The sequence below is a fragment of the Pan troglodytes genome, chromosome 17 (assembly GCF_028858775.2).
Source record: "Pan troglodytes isolate AG18354 chromosome 17, NHGRI_mPanTro3-v2.0_pri, whole genome shotgun sequence".
NCBI classification, from domain to species: domain Eukaryota; kingdom Metazoa; phylum Chordata; class Mammalia; order Primates; family Hominidae; genus Pan; species Pan troglodytes.
In genome coordinates, this window is record NC_072415.2 from 47623820 (window position 1) to 47642414 (window position 18595).

General features: G+C 38.9%; 1 long non-coding RNA gene across 1 annotated transcript in view; it reads left to right on the top strand.

Moving 5' to 3' along the window:
- LOC107969478 (uncharacterized) overlaps window positions 1-18595 on the top strand; it is a 64204-nt gene that overhangs the window by 17366 nt on the left and 28243 nt on the right. Inside the window, exon 2 of the long non-coding RNA XR_001711315.4 lies at window positions 13574-13792. This is a non-coding gene — a long non-coding RNA (uncharacterized LOC107969478). The remainder of the gene's footprint in view (window positions 1-13573; window positions 13793-18595) is intronic.

Here is an 18595-nt window from a genome sequence, read left to right on the forward strand (position 1 = left end):
CTGTCTCTACTAAAGATACAAAAAATTAGCCAGGTGTGGTGGTGCATGCCTGTAATCCCAGCTACTTGGGAGGCTGAGGCAGGAGAATCACTTGAATCTGGGAGGCAGAGATCACAGTAAGCCCAGATCGCATCAATGGACTCCAGCCTGGATGACAGGGTGAGACTCTCTCTCAAAAAAAAAAAAAGAAAACAAGTGCTGAGAAGGTAGAATTGAACCCAAATGTAATATTACACTAAGTCCACATATAAAAATTACAATAATTACATTAATAAATTACATTTACTAAACGTAAATGGACTAATCACTCTTAGTGAAAGTGCAGAGATTGCCATACTAGATTACTAAAAATGATCTAGCTACATGCTGTTTATAATAAGCACACTTTAAACATCCAGCCACAAATAGGTTAAAAGTAAAAGCATGAAAGAATACATACCATAAAAACAGCTGGCTTGGCCATCTTAGTATCAGATAAATTGTAGACACACTCTTAACCCAGATTTTATTCACAAATAGACTTTCAGATGAAGAGTATTATACCAGAAATAAAGAAGGACATTTCATAATTATAAATAGATCAATTCATCAGGGAGACATAACCATCTCACATGTGTATCCATTTAACAACAAAACTATATAACACCTGAAGCAAAAATGGACAGAACGAAGCTGATAAATAGACAAATCCACAATCAGGATAATTGATACAACAAATAAAAAGAAATCACTAAGGATATAATTTGAATAAAATTGTCAAACACTTGGCCAGATTTACATTGTATAGAACCCTAAACCCAACAACAATAGATTAAACATTCTTCTCAATCACACATGAATCATATACCAAAACAGACCATATGCTTTGTAATTAAATAAGTCTCAATAAATTTCAAAGAAGTGAAATCACGTAGAATATATTTCCTAAAGACACATTAAATTATAAATCAATAACACAAAGATAGCTAGGTATACAAATGTTCGGTAATTAAAAAACACACTTCTAAATAATTCATGGGCTAAAAAATAAACCTCAAAAATTTTACAAATATTTTGAACTTAATGGAGATCCAATATATCAAAATGTGTGCACTATGGCTAAAACAGTACTAAGAAAAACTTATAGCTTCAAATGCTTATATTATAGACAAAGAAAGTTATAAAAAGCAGTGATTTCTCCTTCCATATTAAGAAACTAAAAAAAGAAGAGCAAATCACTACCAGTCATTAGAAGAAAGGAAATAAAGATCACTGAATATTAACATAGTACAAAATGAACAAAAAATAGAGAAAATGAACAAACTTGGTTTCATAAAAGGATTAATAAACTTTATAATCCTCTAGCAAGATTATTCAAGGACAATGGAAAATAGAAATTATCAATATTAGGAATAAGTGAGAATTACTAAAAGTCTCACAGATATTAAAAGGATATTTTTAAAAGGCACAGTTTAAACTATATTATGTCAAAATAGTTGACAGTTTAGATATATTCAATGAAAAACCATAACTTTCAAAACTGATACAACAAAAACTTGGAAATCTATTTTCATTAGAGATATTTAATTTATAAATAAAAACCTTCTCACATCAAGAGAATGAGAAGGCAATCACAGACTGGGAGAAAATATTTGCAAAAGGCATTTCTGATAAAAGGCTATTATCCAACATAATAAATACATCTTAAAACTCAACATTAAGAAAACAAACAGCCTGATTAAAAGATGGGCCAATGGTCTTGACAGATACTCACCAAAGAAGTTATACAAATGACAAATAAACTTATAAAAAATGCTCCAACATCATATGTTGCTAGAGAAATGCAAATTAAAACAATACAAAGTACTACTACACATCTATTAGAATGTCCAAAATTCAGAACACTGACATCACCAAACGTTGGTGAGGATGTGAAGCAACAGCAACTCTCATTCATTGTTGATGGGAATGCGAAATGGTACAACCACTTTGGACAATAGATTGGCAGTGTCTTAAAAACTAAACATATTCTTACCATGTGATCCAACAATTATGCTCCTTGGTGTTTACCCAAAAGAGTTGAAAACTTATGTCCACACAGAAACCTGTGCACAGATGTTTATAGCAACTTAATTCATAATTGACAAAACTTAGAAGCAATCCAGATGTCCTTCAGTAAGTTAATGGATAAACTGTGGCACATCGAGACAATAGAATATTAAAATTTAGCACTGAAAGGAAATCAGCTTTCAAGCCATAAAAAGACATGGAGGAAGCCAAAGTGTATATTACTGAGTGAAAGAATCCAATCAGAAAAGGCTACATGCTATATGATTCCAACTATATGACATTCTCTAAATGAAATAACCATGGAGAGAGTAAAGTGATGAGGGATTGCTAGGGGATAGGCAGAAGGGAAGGATGAATAGGCAGCACAGAGGGTTTTTAGGGCAGTGAAACTACTCTGTATAATAATACTATAATGACAGATACATGCCATTATACACTCATTCAAACCCATAAAATGTAAAAACACCAAGAATGCTAATGTAAACTATGAAATTTTGGTGATGACGATATTTTAATGCAGGTTCACCAATTGTAACAAAGGTACCAATTGTTGGGGCCACTGGTAATGGGAGAGGCTATGCATGTGTTGGCACAGGAAATATGAGAAATTATTGTACCTTCCTCCCATAAAATATAAAGCATAAAATTGTCCTTAAAGCCTATGTAAAAAAGAACAAACAAAGTGAACAAAAAAACCTTCCTTCAAATAAAATTCAGGGTTTAGATGTCTTATTTAAATGAACCGTATCATACTTTGAAAGTATTTTACAAACTCTTTCAGAAGATAGAGAAGGGGACACATCCTAATTCATTTCATGAGGTCAGTGTAACTCTGCTAACAAAACCAGTCAAGGACATTATGAAAAATGAAAATTACAATATTCTTAATGAATATAGACACAAAAATTGTTGACCAAATATTAGCAAATAGAATACAACAAAATATGTAAAGAATAATCTTTTATGACCAAGTGAGGTTATCCCAGGAATGAAAGGTTGTTTAACATAAAAGCATCAACCAAAATAATTACATATATTAGCATTTCAAGGAGAGAAATCACATGATCTTTTAAATAATTGCAGACAAAGCATTTGATGCAAATTAATACCAATTTATTATTGAAAAAAACTCTCAGTAGAATATAGCAGAAGGTAGCAAGAAAGTGAAAAGAAACTTCCCACCAAAAGGCTGCCACAAAAAAAGACAAAAATATGAATGATACAACTGAACTCAAACTTACCAGTAATTACATAAGCACGGGTTTAAATAATCAATTATAAGACAGAAACAAGCAGGGAGTGTACTGATCTGTGTAATGTGTCCTGAAATACACCAAATAGTAAGATGCACAGATAGTTATATAGAGGAATGAGCCAAATAGATATATGATAAAATAAGTATGTTTAAATATTAAAAGTAGAGTATAGATGGTGATTATAAGGGCTTTCAATGCAAAATTCTTTCAGATTTGCTGTTTGAACATTGTCATGATAAAATGTTGGAGGGAAAGGGAAACATAAAGTTTACATTTATATAGCTGTTAATCATTAAAAAATAATAGCAACAACTGGATTTAATAGAAAGAAACAAAATTCCGAGAATACCTGCCTCTAAGTTACAAAAAAGTAGATTTTGTTTAAATATAAATAAAACAAAGAATTTTAAAATTAAGCAATGCAAAAGGACATTTTAAGCAAATACTAAGCAATTCTAATTCTTAAGCAAATACTAAGCAATTCTAATTCTTAAGCAAATTAAACGTATACTAATTTTAGACCTTTATAGAGACAGTTAGAGATTTTATCTAAAGAAAATAGAAGGCCCAAATGAATGCAGAGTTATACTATGTTCTTAGGGGGAAGAGTCTGTTTCATAAAGGTGTCAATATACTCTTCAATACTCTGTAATTAAATCCATTTATATTGCAGTCTTGACAATGTTTTTCATGGAACTTGACAAGGTGCTCTTAAAATTCACATGGAAATAATCAAGGATATTTTAAGAATAATAAGTGAATCTTGCCCTTCATCTATTAGGAATTAGTAGGAAGTTACAGTAATTAAAATAATGTGGTTTTGACACAGAGATAAAAAAAATACATCAAATGATAACCACGGCCTAGAAACAGACCCAAGTGTCTATCGAAACTCTGTATACGGTATTATAAAGCAACTGGGAAAGGGTAGACTATTTAATAAATTGCACTGCCAGGAATGATTTTCCATGTAGAAATAAATTGGATCCCAATTTCATACCAAAAAGAAGCAAAAATTCATGTGGATTACAGACATAATAGGAAAAGCAAACTTTATTGCTTATAGAAGAGAATATAGAAGCATATCTTTATAATATAGATGTTGGCAAAGATTCTTTAAACAAGGCATACAAAGTAGAAATCAAAAAGAAAATATTCTATATTTTTCTCACATTGAATCTTTTTTTTTATACTTTAAGTTTTAGGGTACATGTGCACAACGTGCAGGTTAGTTACATATGTATACATGTGCCATGTTGGTGTGCTGCACCCATTAATTCATCATTTAACATGAGGTATATCTCCTAATGCTATCCCTCCCCCCTCCCCCCACCCCACAACACGCCCCGGTGTGTGATGTTCCCCTTCCTGTGTCCATGTGTTCTCATTGTTCAATTCCCACCTATGAGTGAGAACATGCAGTGTTTGGTTTTTTGTCCTTGCGATAGTTTGCTGAGAATGATGGTTTCCAGCTACATCCATGTCCCTACAAAGGACATGAACTCATCATTTTTTATGGCTGCATAGTGTTCCATGGTGTATATGTGCCACATTTTCTTAATCCAGTCTATCATTGTTGGACATTTGGCTTGGTTCCAAGTCTTTGCTATTGTGAATAGTGCCGCAATAAACATACGTGTGCATGTGTCTTTATAGCAGCATGATTTATAATCCTTTGGGTATATACCCAGTAGTGGGATGGCTGGGTCAAATGATATTTCTAGTTCTAGATCCCTGAGGAATTGCCACACTGACTTCCACAATGGTTGAACTAGTTTACAGTCCCACCAACAGTGTAAAAGTGTTCCTGTTTCTCCACATCCTCTCCAGCACCTGTAGTTTCCTGACTTTTTAATGATCGCCACTCTAACTGGTGTGAGATGGTATCTCATTGTGGTTTTGATTTGCATTTCTCTGATGGCCAGTGATGATGAGCATTTTTTCATGTGTGTTTTGGCTGCATAAATATCTTCTTTTGAGAAGTGTCTGTTCATGTCCTTTGCCCACTTTTTGATGGTGTTTTCTTGTAAATTTTTCTTGTTTGTTTTTTTTCTTGTAAATTCGTTTGAGTTCATTGTAGATTCTGGATATTAGCCCTTTGTCAGATGAGTAGGTTGCAAAAATTTTCTCCCATTCTGTAGGTTGCCTGTTCACTCTGACGGTAGTTTCTTTTGCTGTGCAGAAGCTCTTTAGTTTAACTAGATCCCATTTGTCAATTTTGGCTTTTGTTTGCCATTGCTTTTGGTGTTTTAGACATGAAGTCCTTGCCCATGCCTATGTCCTGAATGGTATTGCCTAGGTTTTCTTCTAGGGTTTTTATGGTTTTAGATCTAACATTTAAGTCTATAATCCATCGTGAATTAATTTTTATATAAGGTGTAAGGAAGGGATCCGGTTTCAGCTTTCTACATATGGCTAGCCAGTTTTCCCAGCACCATTTATTAAATAGGGAATCCTTTCCCCATTGCTTGTTTTTCTCAGGTTTGTCAAAGATCAGATGGTTGCAGATATGTGGCATTATTTCTGAGGGCTCTGTTCTATTCCATTGGTCTATATCTCTGTTTCGGTACCAGTACCATGCTGTTTTGGTTACTGTAGCCTTGTAGTATAGTTTGAAGTCAGGTAGCGTGATGCCCTCCAGCTTTGTTTTCTTGGCTTAGGATTGACTTGGCAATGCGGACTCTTTTTTGGTTCCATATGAACTTTAGAGTAGTTTTTTCCAATTCTGTGAAGAAAGTCATTGGTAGCACCCATTAACTCGTCATTTAGCATTAGGTATATCTCCTAATGGGTGCAGCACACCAACATGGCACAGGTGTACATATGTAATAAACCTGCACGTTGTGCACATGTACCCTAAAACTTAAAGTATAATAATAAAATTAAAAGAAAAAAGAAAGTCATTGGTAGCTTAATGGGGATGGCATTGAATCTATAAATTACCTCAGGCAGTATGGCTATTTTCACGATATTGATTCTTCCTATCCATGAGCATGGAATGTTCTTCCATTTGTTTGTATCCTCTTTTATTTCATTGAGCAGTGGTTTGTAGTTCTCCTTGAAGAGGTCCTTCACATCCCTTGTAAGTTGGATTCCTAGGTATTTTATTCTTTTTGAAGCAATTGTGAATGGGAGTTCACTCATGATTTGGCTCTCTGTTTGTCTGTTATTGATGTATAGGAATGCTTGTGATTTTTGCACATTGATTTTGTATCCTGAGACTTTGCTGAAGTTGCTTATCAGCTTAAGGAGGTTTTGGGCTAAGATGATGGGGTTTTCTAGATATACAATCATGTCATCTGCAAACAGGAACAATTTGACTTCCTCTTTTCCTAATTGAATACCCTTTATTTCCTTCTCCTGCCTGATTGCCCTGGCCAGAACTTCCAACACAGTGTTGAATAGGAGTGGTGAGAGAGGGCATCCTTGTCTTGTGCCAGTTTTCAAAGGGAATGCTTCCAGTTTTTGCCCATTCAGTATGATATTGGCTGTTGGTTTGTCATAGATAGCTCTTATTATTTTGAGATACGTCCCATCAATACCTAATTTATTGAGAGTTTTTAGCATGAAGCGTTGTTGAATTTTGTCAAAGGCCTTTTCTGCATCTATTGAGATAATCTTGTGGTTTTTGTCTTTGGTTCTGTTTATATGCTGGATTACGTTTACTGATTTGCATATGTTGAACCAGCCTTGCATCCCAGGGATGAAGCCCACTTGATCATGGTGGAGAAGCTTTTTGATGTGCTGCTGGATTTGGTTTGCCAGTATTTTATTGAGGATTTTTGCATTGATATTCATCAGGGATATTGGTCTAAAATTCTCTTTTTTTGTTGTGTCTCTGCCAGGCTTTAGTATCAGGTTGATGCTAGCCTCATAAAATGAGTTACAGAGAATTCCCTCTTTTTCTATTGATTGGAATACTTTCAGAAGGAATGGTACCAGCTCCTCTTTGTACCTATGGTAGAATTTGGCTGTGAATCCATCTGGTCCTGGACTTTTTTGGGTTGGTAAGCTATTAATTATTGCCTCAATTTCAGAGCCTGTTCTTGGTCTATTCAGAGATTCAACTTCTTCCTGGTTTAGTCTTGGGAGGGTGTATGTGTCGAGGAATTTATCCATTTCTTCTAGATTTTCTAGTTTATTTGCTTAGAGATGTTTATAGTGTTTTCTGATGGTAGTTTGTATTTCTGTGGGATCGGTGGTGATATCTCCTTTATCATTTTTTATTGCAACTATTTGATTCTTCTCTCTTTTCTTCTTTATTAGTCTTGCTAGCGGTCTATCAATTTTGTTGATCTTTTCAAAAAACCAGCTCCTGGATTCATTGATTTTTTGAAGGGTTTTTTTGTGTCTCTATTTCCTTTGGTTCTGCTCTGATTTTAGTTATTTCTTGCCTTCTGCTAGCTTTTGAATGTGTTTGCTCTTGTTTCTCTAGTTCTTTTAATTGTGATGTTAGGGTGTCAATTTTAGATCTTTCCTGCTTTCTCTTGTGGGCATTTAGTGCTATAAATTTCCCTCTACACACTGCTTTGAATGTGTCCCAGAGATTCTGGTATGTTGTGTCTTTGTTCTCATTGGTTTCAAAGAACATCTTCATTTCTGTCTTCATTTCTTTATGTACCCAGTAGTCATTCAGGAGCAGGTTGTTCAGTTTCCATGTAGTTGAGCGGTTTTGAGTGAGTTTCTTAATCCTGAGTTCTAGTTTGATTGTGCTGTGGTCTGAGAGACAGTTTGTTATAATTTCTGTTCTTTTACATTTGCTGAGGAATGCTTTACTTCCAACTATGTGGTCAGTTTTGGAATAGGTATGGTGTGGTGCTGAAAAGAATGTATATTCTGTTGATTTGGGGTGGGAGAGTTCTGTAGATGTCTATTAGGTCCACTTGGTGCAGAGCTGAGTTCAACTCCTGGATATCTTTGTTAACTTTCTGTCTCGTTGATCTGTCTAATGTTGACAGTGGGGTGTTAAAGTCTCCCATTATTATTGTGTGGGAGTCTAAGTCTCTTTGTAGGTCTCTAAGGACTTCCTTTATGAATCTGGGTGCTCCTGTATTGGGTGAATATATATTTAGGATAGTTAGCTCTTCTTGTTGAATTGATCCCTTTACCATTATGTAATGGCCTTCTTTGTCTCTTTTGATCTCTGTTGGTTTAAAGTCTGTTTTATCCAAGACTAGGATTGCAATCCCTGCCTTTTTTTGTTTTCCATTTGCTTGGTAGATTTCCCTCCATCCCATTATTTTGAGCCTATATGTGTCTCTGCACATGAGATGGGTTTCCTGAATATAGCACACTGATGGGTCTTGACTCTTTATCCAATTTGCCAGTCTGTGTCTTTTAATTGGAGCATTTAGCCCATTTACATTTAAGGTTAATATTGTTATGTGTGAATTCGATCATATCATTATGATGTTAGCTGGTTAGTTTTCCCATTAGTTGATGCAGTTTCTTCCTACCATCAATGGTCTTTACAGTTTGGCATGTTTTTGCAGTGGCTGGTACTGATTGTTCCTTTCCATGTTTAGTGCTTCCTTCAGGAGCTCTTTTAGGGCAGGCCTGGTGGTGACAAAATCACTCAGCATTTGCTTGTCTGTTAAGGATTTTATTTCTCTTTCACTTTGAAGCATAGTTTGGCTGGATATGAAATTCTGAGTTGAAAATTCTTTTCTTTAAGCATGTTGAATATTGGCCCCCACTCTCTTCTGGCTTGTAGAGTTTCTGCCGAGATATCCGCTGTTAGTCTGATGGGCTTCCCTTTGTGGGTAACCCGACCTTTCTCTCTGGCTGCCCTTAACATTTTTTCCTTCATTTCAACTTTGGTGAATCTGACAATTATGTATCTTGGAGTTGTTCTTCTCAAGGAGTATCTTTGTGGCATTCTCTGTATTTCCTGAATTTTAATGTTGGCCTGCTTTGCTAGATTGGGGAAGTTCTCCTGGATAATATCCTGCAGAGTGTTTTCCAACTTGGTTCCATTCTCCCTGTCACTTTCAGGTACACCAATCAGACGTAGATTTGGTCTTTTCACATAGTCCCATATTTCTTGGGGGCTTTGTTCATTTCTTCTTATTCTTTTTTCTCTAAACTTCTCTTCTCACTTCGTTTCATTCATTTGATCTTCCATCACTGATACCTTTTCTTCCAGTTGATTGAATGGGCTACTGAGGCTTGTGCATTGGTCACGTAGTTCTCCTGCCTTGGTTTTCAGCTCCATCAGGTCCTTTAAGGACTTCTCTGCATTGGTTTTTCTAGTTAGCCATACGTCTAATTTTTTTTCAGGTTTTTAGCTTCTTTGCCATGGGTTCAAACTTCCTCTTTTAGCTCAGAGTAGTTTGATCGTCTAAAGCCTTCTTCTCTCACCTCATCAAAGTCATTCTCCATCCAGCTTTGTTCTGTTGCTAGTGAGGAGCTGCGTTCTTTTGGAAGAGGAGAGGCACTCTGATTTTTAGAGTTTCCAGTTTTTCTGCTCTGTTTTTCCCCCATATTTGTGGTTTTATCTACTTTTGGTCTTTGATGATGGTGATGTACAGATGGGGTTTTGGTGTGGATATCCTTTCTGTTTGTTAGTTTTCCTTCTAACAGTCAGGACGCTTAGCTGCAGGTCTGTTGGAGTAAGCTGGAGGTCCACTCCAGACCGTGTTTGCCTGGGTATCAGCAGCGGAGGCTGCAGAATAGCGGATATTGGTGAACAGCAAATGTTACTGCCTGATCATTCCTCTGTAAGTTTTGTCTCAGAGGAGTACACGGCTGTGTGAGGTGTCAGTCTGCCCCTACTGGGGGGTGCCTCCCAGTTAGGCTACTTGGGGAGGCAGTCTGTCTGTTCTCAGATCTCCAGCTGCATGCTGGGAGAACCACTACTCTCTTCAAAGCTGTCAGACAGCGAAATTTAAGTCTGCAGAGGATTCTGCTGCCTTTTGTTTGGCTATGCCCTGCCCCCAGAGGTGGAGTCTACAGAGGCAGGCAGGCCTCCTTGAGCTGCGGTGGGCTCCACCCAGTTTGAGCTTCCCGGCCGCTTTGTTTACCTACTCAAGCCTCGGCTATGGCGGGCACCCCTCCCCCAGCCTCACTGCTGACTTGCAGTTTGATCTCAGACTGCTGTGCTAGCAATGAGCGAGGCTCTGTGGGTGTAAGACCCTCTGAGCCAGGCACGGGATATAATCTCCTGGTGTGCCATTTGCTAAGACCGTTGGAAAAGTGCAGTATTAGGGTGGGAGCGACCCAATTTTCCAGGTGCTGTCTGTCACCCCTTTCTTTGACTAGGAAAGGGAATTCCCTGACCCCTTGTGCTTCCTGGGTGAGGCAATGCCTTGCTCTGCTTCAGCTCACGCTCAGTGCGCTGCACCCACTGTCCTGTACCCACTTTCCGACACTCCCCAGTGAGATGAACCCGGTACCACAGTTGAAAATGCAGAAATCCATCTTCTGCATCGCTCACACTGAGAGCTGTAGACTGGAGCTGTTCCTATTCAGCCATCTTGGCTCCACCCTCTGAATCTTAAATCTTTTGTATGACTGAAGACACCATACACAAAATTCAAAGACAAGCCACACAGCCACACATATAGAGATGTTTCCAGTACCTTTAGTCAGCAAAGGAATGGTAACCAGAATATGTATGTAAGTAAGTCTTACAAACCCAAAAGAAAAGCTAAAGAATATAATGGGAACCAGATCTAAGGAAAATAACCTGTCAATTCATTGAGAAGAAAACTCAGCCAGTAAACATTTGAATAGGAGCACAAATGCATCAGTGATTAATAAGAAGCATTTGAAAACAAATTCCTTTTTACACACCAGGTAAAAAGTTTAATAATTCCAAGTCTTGGTGAAGCTTCAGCGAGACAGGGATTTTTGTACACTGTTGACACACAAATAAGTAGGTAACAATGATTTTGGGGAGCAATTTAGCATTGTGCACTAAAGTCAAAGATGCTAATGCTTTATGACCTTAGAATTCTACTATTTGGTGTATATATACTAAAGATACTCAGACCCAGGTGCTGAAGTGAGATCCCCACAAGGAAGTCTTTTTCAGCGTGGTTTGTTGTAGCAAATTGAAAACAATATACATGTCTATTGAGAGTGGATAAATAAATTGTATATTATAAATTATATGTTCACCTAATACACCTGCACAACTATTACAATGAATGAACTAGGAGTCCTGCACACATGTGGAGCATTTGAAAACCTTAATCTCATGTAAAGTGTGCAGTGCATACAGCTGAAAAGCTTGCAAACAATGTCTATGTTTTTATGGCTATGCACATGTAGTAAAAGTAAAGTCACAGGGAGTGAGGTGGTTACACCTGGGGATAGATGCAGGTGAATGGGATTTGAAGGATTTATAAAGGGAACTTCAGCTGTTTCCATCTGCAACCATCTATTTTCTCAGAAAAAGTGTGATTTGAAGAAAACATGTCAAAATATTAATGTCTATTAGATCTAGATGGTGGGGAATACAAATGATTTTTCCCCCCTCAGGATATATCACAATTTGGATAAGGATGTGGTGAGTGAATAAGTTATAGGAATTTTAAAAAGAAAAAAATAGTGAAGAGTAGTAAGGGGCATTTAACAGCCAGACACCTCAGCCCTTATTCGTTCTTTCTCGCAAATGAATGAATTTGCTGTCCCTGTGGGCTGCCGGGCAACTAAAAACCCTTTATCACAGATCCCAAAGCAGGGATTCTTGCTTTGGTTGAGCTTCTTTTGGACAACTTAGAACTTTAATTTTTTTACAGATTTAATGTGCTAGTGAATCTTTGACCAAAAATATTTGTCAGCATTCCAGGTGTGAATATGATAGAGGCCTTCGGAATGATTGTCTAGGTCGGCTGACCCCAACCTTTTTGGCAGCAGGGACCACTTTCATGGAAGACAATTTTTCCAACAGGGTTTTGAGCTCCTATGGAAATCTAATGCCACCATTGATCTGACAGGAGGCAGAGCTCAGGCAGTAATGCTCTCTTGCCCGCTGCTCACTTCTTGCTGTGTTGCCTGGTTCCTAGCAGGCCACAGACCAGTACCATTCTGTGACCTGGGGTTTGGGGACCCTGCTCTAGGGTGTTTTGAGTGTAGCAGTTGGCCTGGAGCAGGCATATGTGGAGTGCTGTCAGAATGAACGGGGCAATTTAGAAGAAAAAGCTTTGCTCTGGTCCTCTCCTTTCTCCTTGGTGGTCAGAGCCACTGCCTATTGTGGTTCCTGCCACAGTAAGTTCTGCTGACTGCCATCCTCCCTGGGCACTCTGCATTGTCCAGTCTGCTATTTTCAGGTGCCTGGTGTATAGACCTTCAGATTATCCTCCTTCAGGACTGTGTATCATTGTGTGAGGGGACTAAAGGCAGCTAAGTTAGAGACTGGAAACTCTGAGTTACTGAATTCATCAGGACTCTTTGGTTGTAAATGACAGAAAACCAACTTAAACCAGCTTAAGTCAACAATAACATATGTGTATGGCAGGGGAGAGTTCTGTCTCTTTTGGCTTACATCATGAAATCCCAAGGAAAAGCAGGCCTGGAATAGAGCCTGCCTCGGGGTTGTGGGGTCAGACTTCACTGGGGCTCCCCATCTCTTCTCTAATTTTGGGGTGACAGCCCAACCAACCTTTTCTTAAGGCAAGAACTGTGGCTGCAGGCAAATCCTGGCTTACATCCTTCCAAACTCACTACCAGAGAAAAAGGAGGACAGTGCAAATGGTCCCAAATGGCACTGCATTGGGCAGTGCAACCTTCACAAATTTACTTTCCCTGATTAAGTCTGGAAAAATCCCAAGAAATTATTTTGATCAGCCTGGCTTAGGGTGCATCCGCACTCTAGCTGTGGGACCTTGACTTAATTTACCTAATTTCTCTTTGTTTTAATTTCCTTTACAAAGGAATAAGAATAATTCTAAGAATAGAATATCCCTCATAAGGTTGTAGGGATGATCCATGCAAAGCATTTAGTACTGTGCTGGGCTCAGGGTAAACAATAAACATGGTACCAAACAAGCCTTAGGCTGATGTCACCAGGCTGGTGAAGAGCTATGAATGCCTGAGCCTGGCTGAAGATGCCTCACCTAGTGCCAGGGGCTATGACCTGTTTGACAAGGATGCTAGGCAGAGCCAAAGGATGGGCACCCTGGTACTTACTCCAGGTTTTCCACTTCTGCTGCTGCAGATGCCCGTTTGGTTCTTGAAGAATGTTCAGGGCTCCCATGCCTCTCTTTCCTCTGATATCTGTGTGCTTAGCATTAGTTTTGTTTTGTTTGTTTGTTTTTTGGCAGGCCTTCAGGGGGTCTGATGCACTATTGTCCTGAACTCTACTGCTTTGAATGCATGGCTTCGTGGGTTATAGCTCCTTATCTGCTCCTTGAAGTGAATGATAGCTACAAATGGTCCCTGGATTCAGGCATCCCTGGCCCATACATCTCTCCACCTAACCCTTAACCTCAGCTCCTAAGGCTTGACTGCTGAATGAATGTTCTGTCAACTGGATACCTCTGGTAAGATAAAACGAGGGGTGGAAGGGCATTCCTTTTGTCAAGGCACCCTGGGTAGACAAGTGTTTACTCACTTAACCAGAGAAGTACAGGCATTTATACATATCTGTGCTGGAAAAGATTGCAGAAAGTTAAAGGTGTCAATTAAAAGTAAAATTTTAAGCCTCTCAATTACTGAACAGACCATCTCTTGGCCAAAGGGATGGCAGAGTAACCTTGAAAACTGAATTCTTTGCCATGGGGGATGGGGGATCAGACATGCCTCATTATACCCCCTCCCTTGCTAACCATCATGAGGCTTTCTTGCCTAAGGGTTAAACAGAAACCAGCCCTTTCAAAAGACTCCACCACTGGTATCAATCAACTGCCTGATTCTGCCCCTCCTTTTTTGCCTGATAAGAGACCACTGGCCAGAGAGTGGTTTAGGCCAGTCTAAGGAGAATGCAAAGTAAGGCTTTTTGTGACCCATGCCTCACCTATTGATGTCAGAGGGCCAAAAACTCTACCCTCAGATCATGAAAATGCTGCCATTTTTTGAACATGGGTCCTGTGGAGGGGCATGAAGCTGAATTGCACATGCACACATTTCTCCTTTTGTAAATATTAATGACTCCTCTTATAGCTTATTGAATATGTATTTTTGGCCACTGCTCTCAGCATAAATTCCTGTTCCCTTTGCCTCTTCCTTGAAGTGTCTGCTTTCAGCTTCTGGCCAGAGGCTATGCTTCCCAGCCTGTCAGAATGGCCAGCCTGCAGCCTGAAACCCTTTATGAGAAATAAAGCTCTCATTTCCAAATTTATGAGCCTAATTCTCCAGTTGACAAAGGAAAACTCTGAAGCAGGAACAAAGAAACCTTTAGTGATTGTTTATACTGCACTCCCACATCATCTTATTTAACTTTACAAAGAGCCTACAATGACAGTATGTATATTCTCATTTGTTGATGGAGAAATTCAGGCTCAGAGAAGATAACTTGCTCAAGGTTGCACACACTTTGCAGAAGAAAGGAAAGAAAAAGAATGAGGATGAGGAAGTGTGGTTGTTGCAGCATGGTATACTTGACTTCAATTACTTTTTCAATTATTTTCACTTACCTTTCAATTATTTATATACTGTTCTCTGTGTGCTAACTATATGCTCAGCCATGTGCCAGGTCATATGGAATAAGCAAACATTTTTCTGGTTCAGAAAACTGAAAGTCTATTGTGAAGACAGTTTGCAAAATCAAAAGAGAGGCCAGGCATGGTGGCTCATGCCTCTAATCCCAACACTTTGGGAGGCCGAGGTGGGTGGATCACGAGGTCAGGAGATCGAGACCATCCTGGCCAACGTGGTGAAACCCTGTCTCTACTAAAAATACCAAAATTAGCTGGGCATGATGGCACGTGCCTGTAATTCCAGCTATTCCAGAGGCTGAGGCAGGAGAACCCCTTGAACCAGGGAGTCAGAGGTTGCAGTGAGCCGAGATTGTGCCACTGCACTCCAGCCTGGCGACAGAGCGAGACTCCATTTCAAAACAAAACATAACAGAAAACAAAATCAAGAGAGATGAGGGTAAGTTTAAAGTAATAGATAAAATGGGATCTACTATAGACAGGATGTTAGAACACCGGGCATTGGTCTCATGAGCTGGACAACAGCCAGGTGAGGCCTGGAGGGAGAAGGCTAGACTCTGGGTCACACACGTTGACGTAAGTGGAAAATAAAAAAAAAAAAAAAAAAAAAAAAAGGAGGCAGTCTCTATACAAACAGTTTATTGGGACCAAGTTTGAGAATTGTAACTCAGGAGCATAAATTCAAGTTGTCCTGAATATAGCCATAGTTACAAGTGGATTTCTAAAGGAAAAGAAGAAGCAGTTTCTAAATTGCTTGCCAACAATTTACATAAAAATAACATAAGCTATTGATTGGCTATACATTGTTCTTTGTGTCATAAATTCCAGGAACGTGAAGGTAAGCTAGTCAGGAACAAAATGCCTTTAAACAATTGTCCCCAGGAATGAGTGGGGAAGTGTGACTGAAGTCCCATACTCAGGTCTCCCTGGGCCTAATAAATTTTGCATACCTCACAGAGCTCAGACTGCTGTGAGCTATTTTTATTTTCTCACACAAAACATACAGGTGGATATCCACTCTATTGAACCATTTGGTTTTGCAGAGGAAACCTCTCCTCTGCTTCTCTTAAATATCCCTCTGGATGCAGCCCCCAGGCTGTAAGCCTATCTAGTATTATGAATCCCAGGAAAGAGAGAGGAGATGGTATAGACATTCCATTTTTCATTGAGCTTCAAACTTCTGTTTTGCAAAAACGAAGGGCAACTTCCATGGACCAAAAACTATTATTTTGCTGAGAAAGCAGTTTTTGAGACTAAAAATGCTGACTTTCCAAGGGAAAAAGAAAAAAAAGCCAAAATCATGCCTGCAAGTAAATTTGCAGAAAATATGTGTTTGTGTTGCCAAAGCAGAATTTTTTTTTCATCTCACCTTCCACCTTTTTTTCCCCCCATTTTCACCATAACATAACATATTCTTTGGAGTGAAAATGATGTAACTAATCCCAGATCCAATAAGTAAAAGATTGAAAGTGACTCGTCATTTTGAGTTGGCAATATGTTTCTCTGATTCTCTTAATGTACCCATGTAATCATGCATAGCACATGACCACTGTAGGGGTTAGGAGAATAGATTCCATGTACATTGCTGATTAGCTGTCAATTTGTGTGGGTCACTTTTATTTTCTGGGCCCTTTGCCTCACTGTGTCCCAATATGCGAAGTGGCTCTCCGGTTTTCAAACTCGGCTCTGCAGAGCCTTCTTAGGGGTCACCCTGAGAGACACAGGCAAGATGCAGGGGGTTAAGTATATGATCCTCTAGACTCCTTCACTTCTAATCACTGCTTCAGACTAGATGCACTTTTATTCGTTTGAAAAATTTATACCTTCTGGTAAAATTTCAATGAAGAAAAGCTTTTGCTGATTGGTTTCATTCTAACACCCATGGCTTTAGGTCTTCAAACTGAGTGTCTCTAACACATTGGGACTTGCTGCTGCTCTGAAACAGATGCTGTTTTTTCTTCAACTGAATTCATCATCAAAGGCTAGGTTGGGGCTACCTATTTGGGCTTCAGAAAAGGGATGGAGCCTCAATATTTGGTGCAGTCCTAGCCTTATGGGAGAGGTAGAGATGTAACTGTAGGAGGTAATTTGTTAACACAAGTTATATTCCTGCCATGGCAAGCTTAATCACAAGTGTAGCCTGGGTGGTGCTATGTGATGGATTTCAAGAAGTCCACACTGCATCAGGAAGCTATCACCCTGCCCACCTGCCTGATGAATGATATTCTACCAGCAACATCCACCTTCAATGTCAATGGAAGTTGAGCTTTTAGATTTAGGCTTTAACCCCCTTGGTCAAGTTGACAGCCTTGGGAGTGAGTCCCTAGACAGTGAAGCAGACACGGGCTCTTTTTTACCTATTAAATAACTGAGAACATAGTTTTTCAGGGGTGCTTGAGCCAGTAAGATATCATGGGATTTGGGGGACAACTGAAAGAAAAAAAATGCCAAAAATAGATCTTTCCCCAGTTTTCTGGTTTCCACTATATAGCCAAACTGCAGCTGTCAGAAAGTCATGGAATGTCCAACAGAAAGACTTCTGGAGGCATGGACTTCAATCTCTGACCAGCACAGAAGGTTTTTCTACACTATCCAGACACACAGTGACCCTGATTTTGCATACCCTCTTGATGGAAGTTGTTGAAAGACACAATTTCGACAAATGTAGTTTAAAGATCTCCTTGGCCTTTATTAGCATTTTATGAATGGTAGCAGCATCTTATTCTATAAAATAGAATAGGTGCTCCCACCAGCTAAGCAAAGGAAGTGGACTTTATGGCAGAAAAGGGCTGAAGAAAGCAGAAATTGGTAACAAAAGGAGGACTGATTGTTTCAGAGTTACTTTCAATATAGGGTTGTAACAGAGGGGAATTCCTTATCAAGAGGATTCCTGTAAACTGGGCTTCTTCTGATTGGCTGCAGTGAGTCTCTCTCTCTCTCTCTTTTTTTTTTTTTAACTGGGCCATTTCAAGTTCAATTTGATTGGTGGCACATAGCATGAGTGACGATATTCTGGTTTGGTCTAGTATGTTGGGGCCTAGTACTGGAGCTTAGGTCAAAACAATAGCTTCCAATACATTTTTGTTTAACAAAGAGAACTCATTGTTTCACAGTCAAGACTAGTCCAGGTATGGTGCATCCTGGCTAAGAGGAAAGTTTTTCCTTATAATAACTTAAAACTCTGAGCATCTCAGTAATTTCCAGCCTTTATCCTGGGAGTTCTGTAGGATTAATCTGTTACTTCTCTGAAAAAAGTCTCTCCAGGGGTTTAAATGGTAATATCTCTCATGTCCCCTGATGATTACTCACCTATCACCATGTGGCTTTTCTCCTCTGGTTAAACATTTCACTTTTCTTCTTTCTTCTCTCATGACCAGGCTTCTAAGCCTCTCACCTCTCTGGCCTCACATCTGGATGCATCATGGTGACCTGTGCAGGTCCCTTTTAAGGTTCCAAGCCCAGAACATAACACAATCACAATGAGCACAGGAACATGGGACTGCTCCTCCACTGGCATGGACAGAGGGTTATACTTGCTATGTTAAGACTATCTCAGCTTTTCTAGTGTCTGCATCCAACTGTTGATACATTTGTACTTAAGAAACATTTCTCAGTCCTTCTTCATGTGAATGGCTCTTGAATCCCTTTTCTCCAATCCTGTTCCCAACGAGTTGATTTTATTTTATTTTA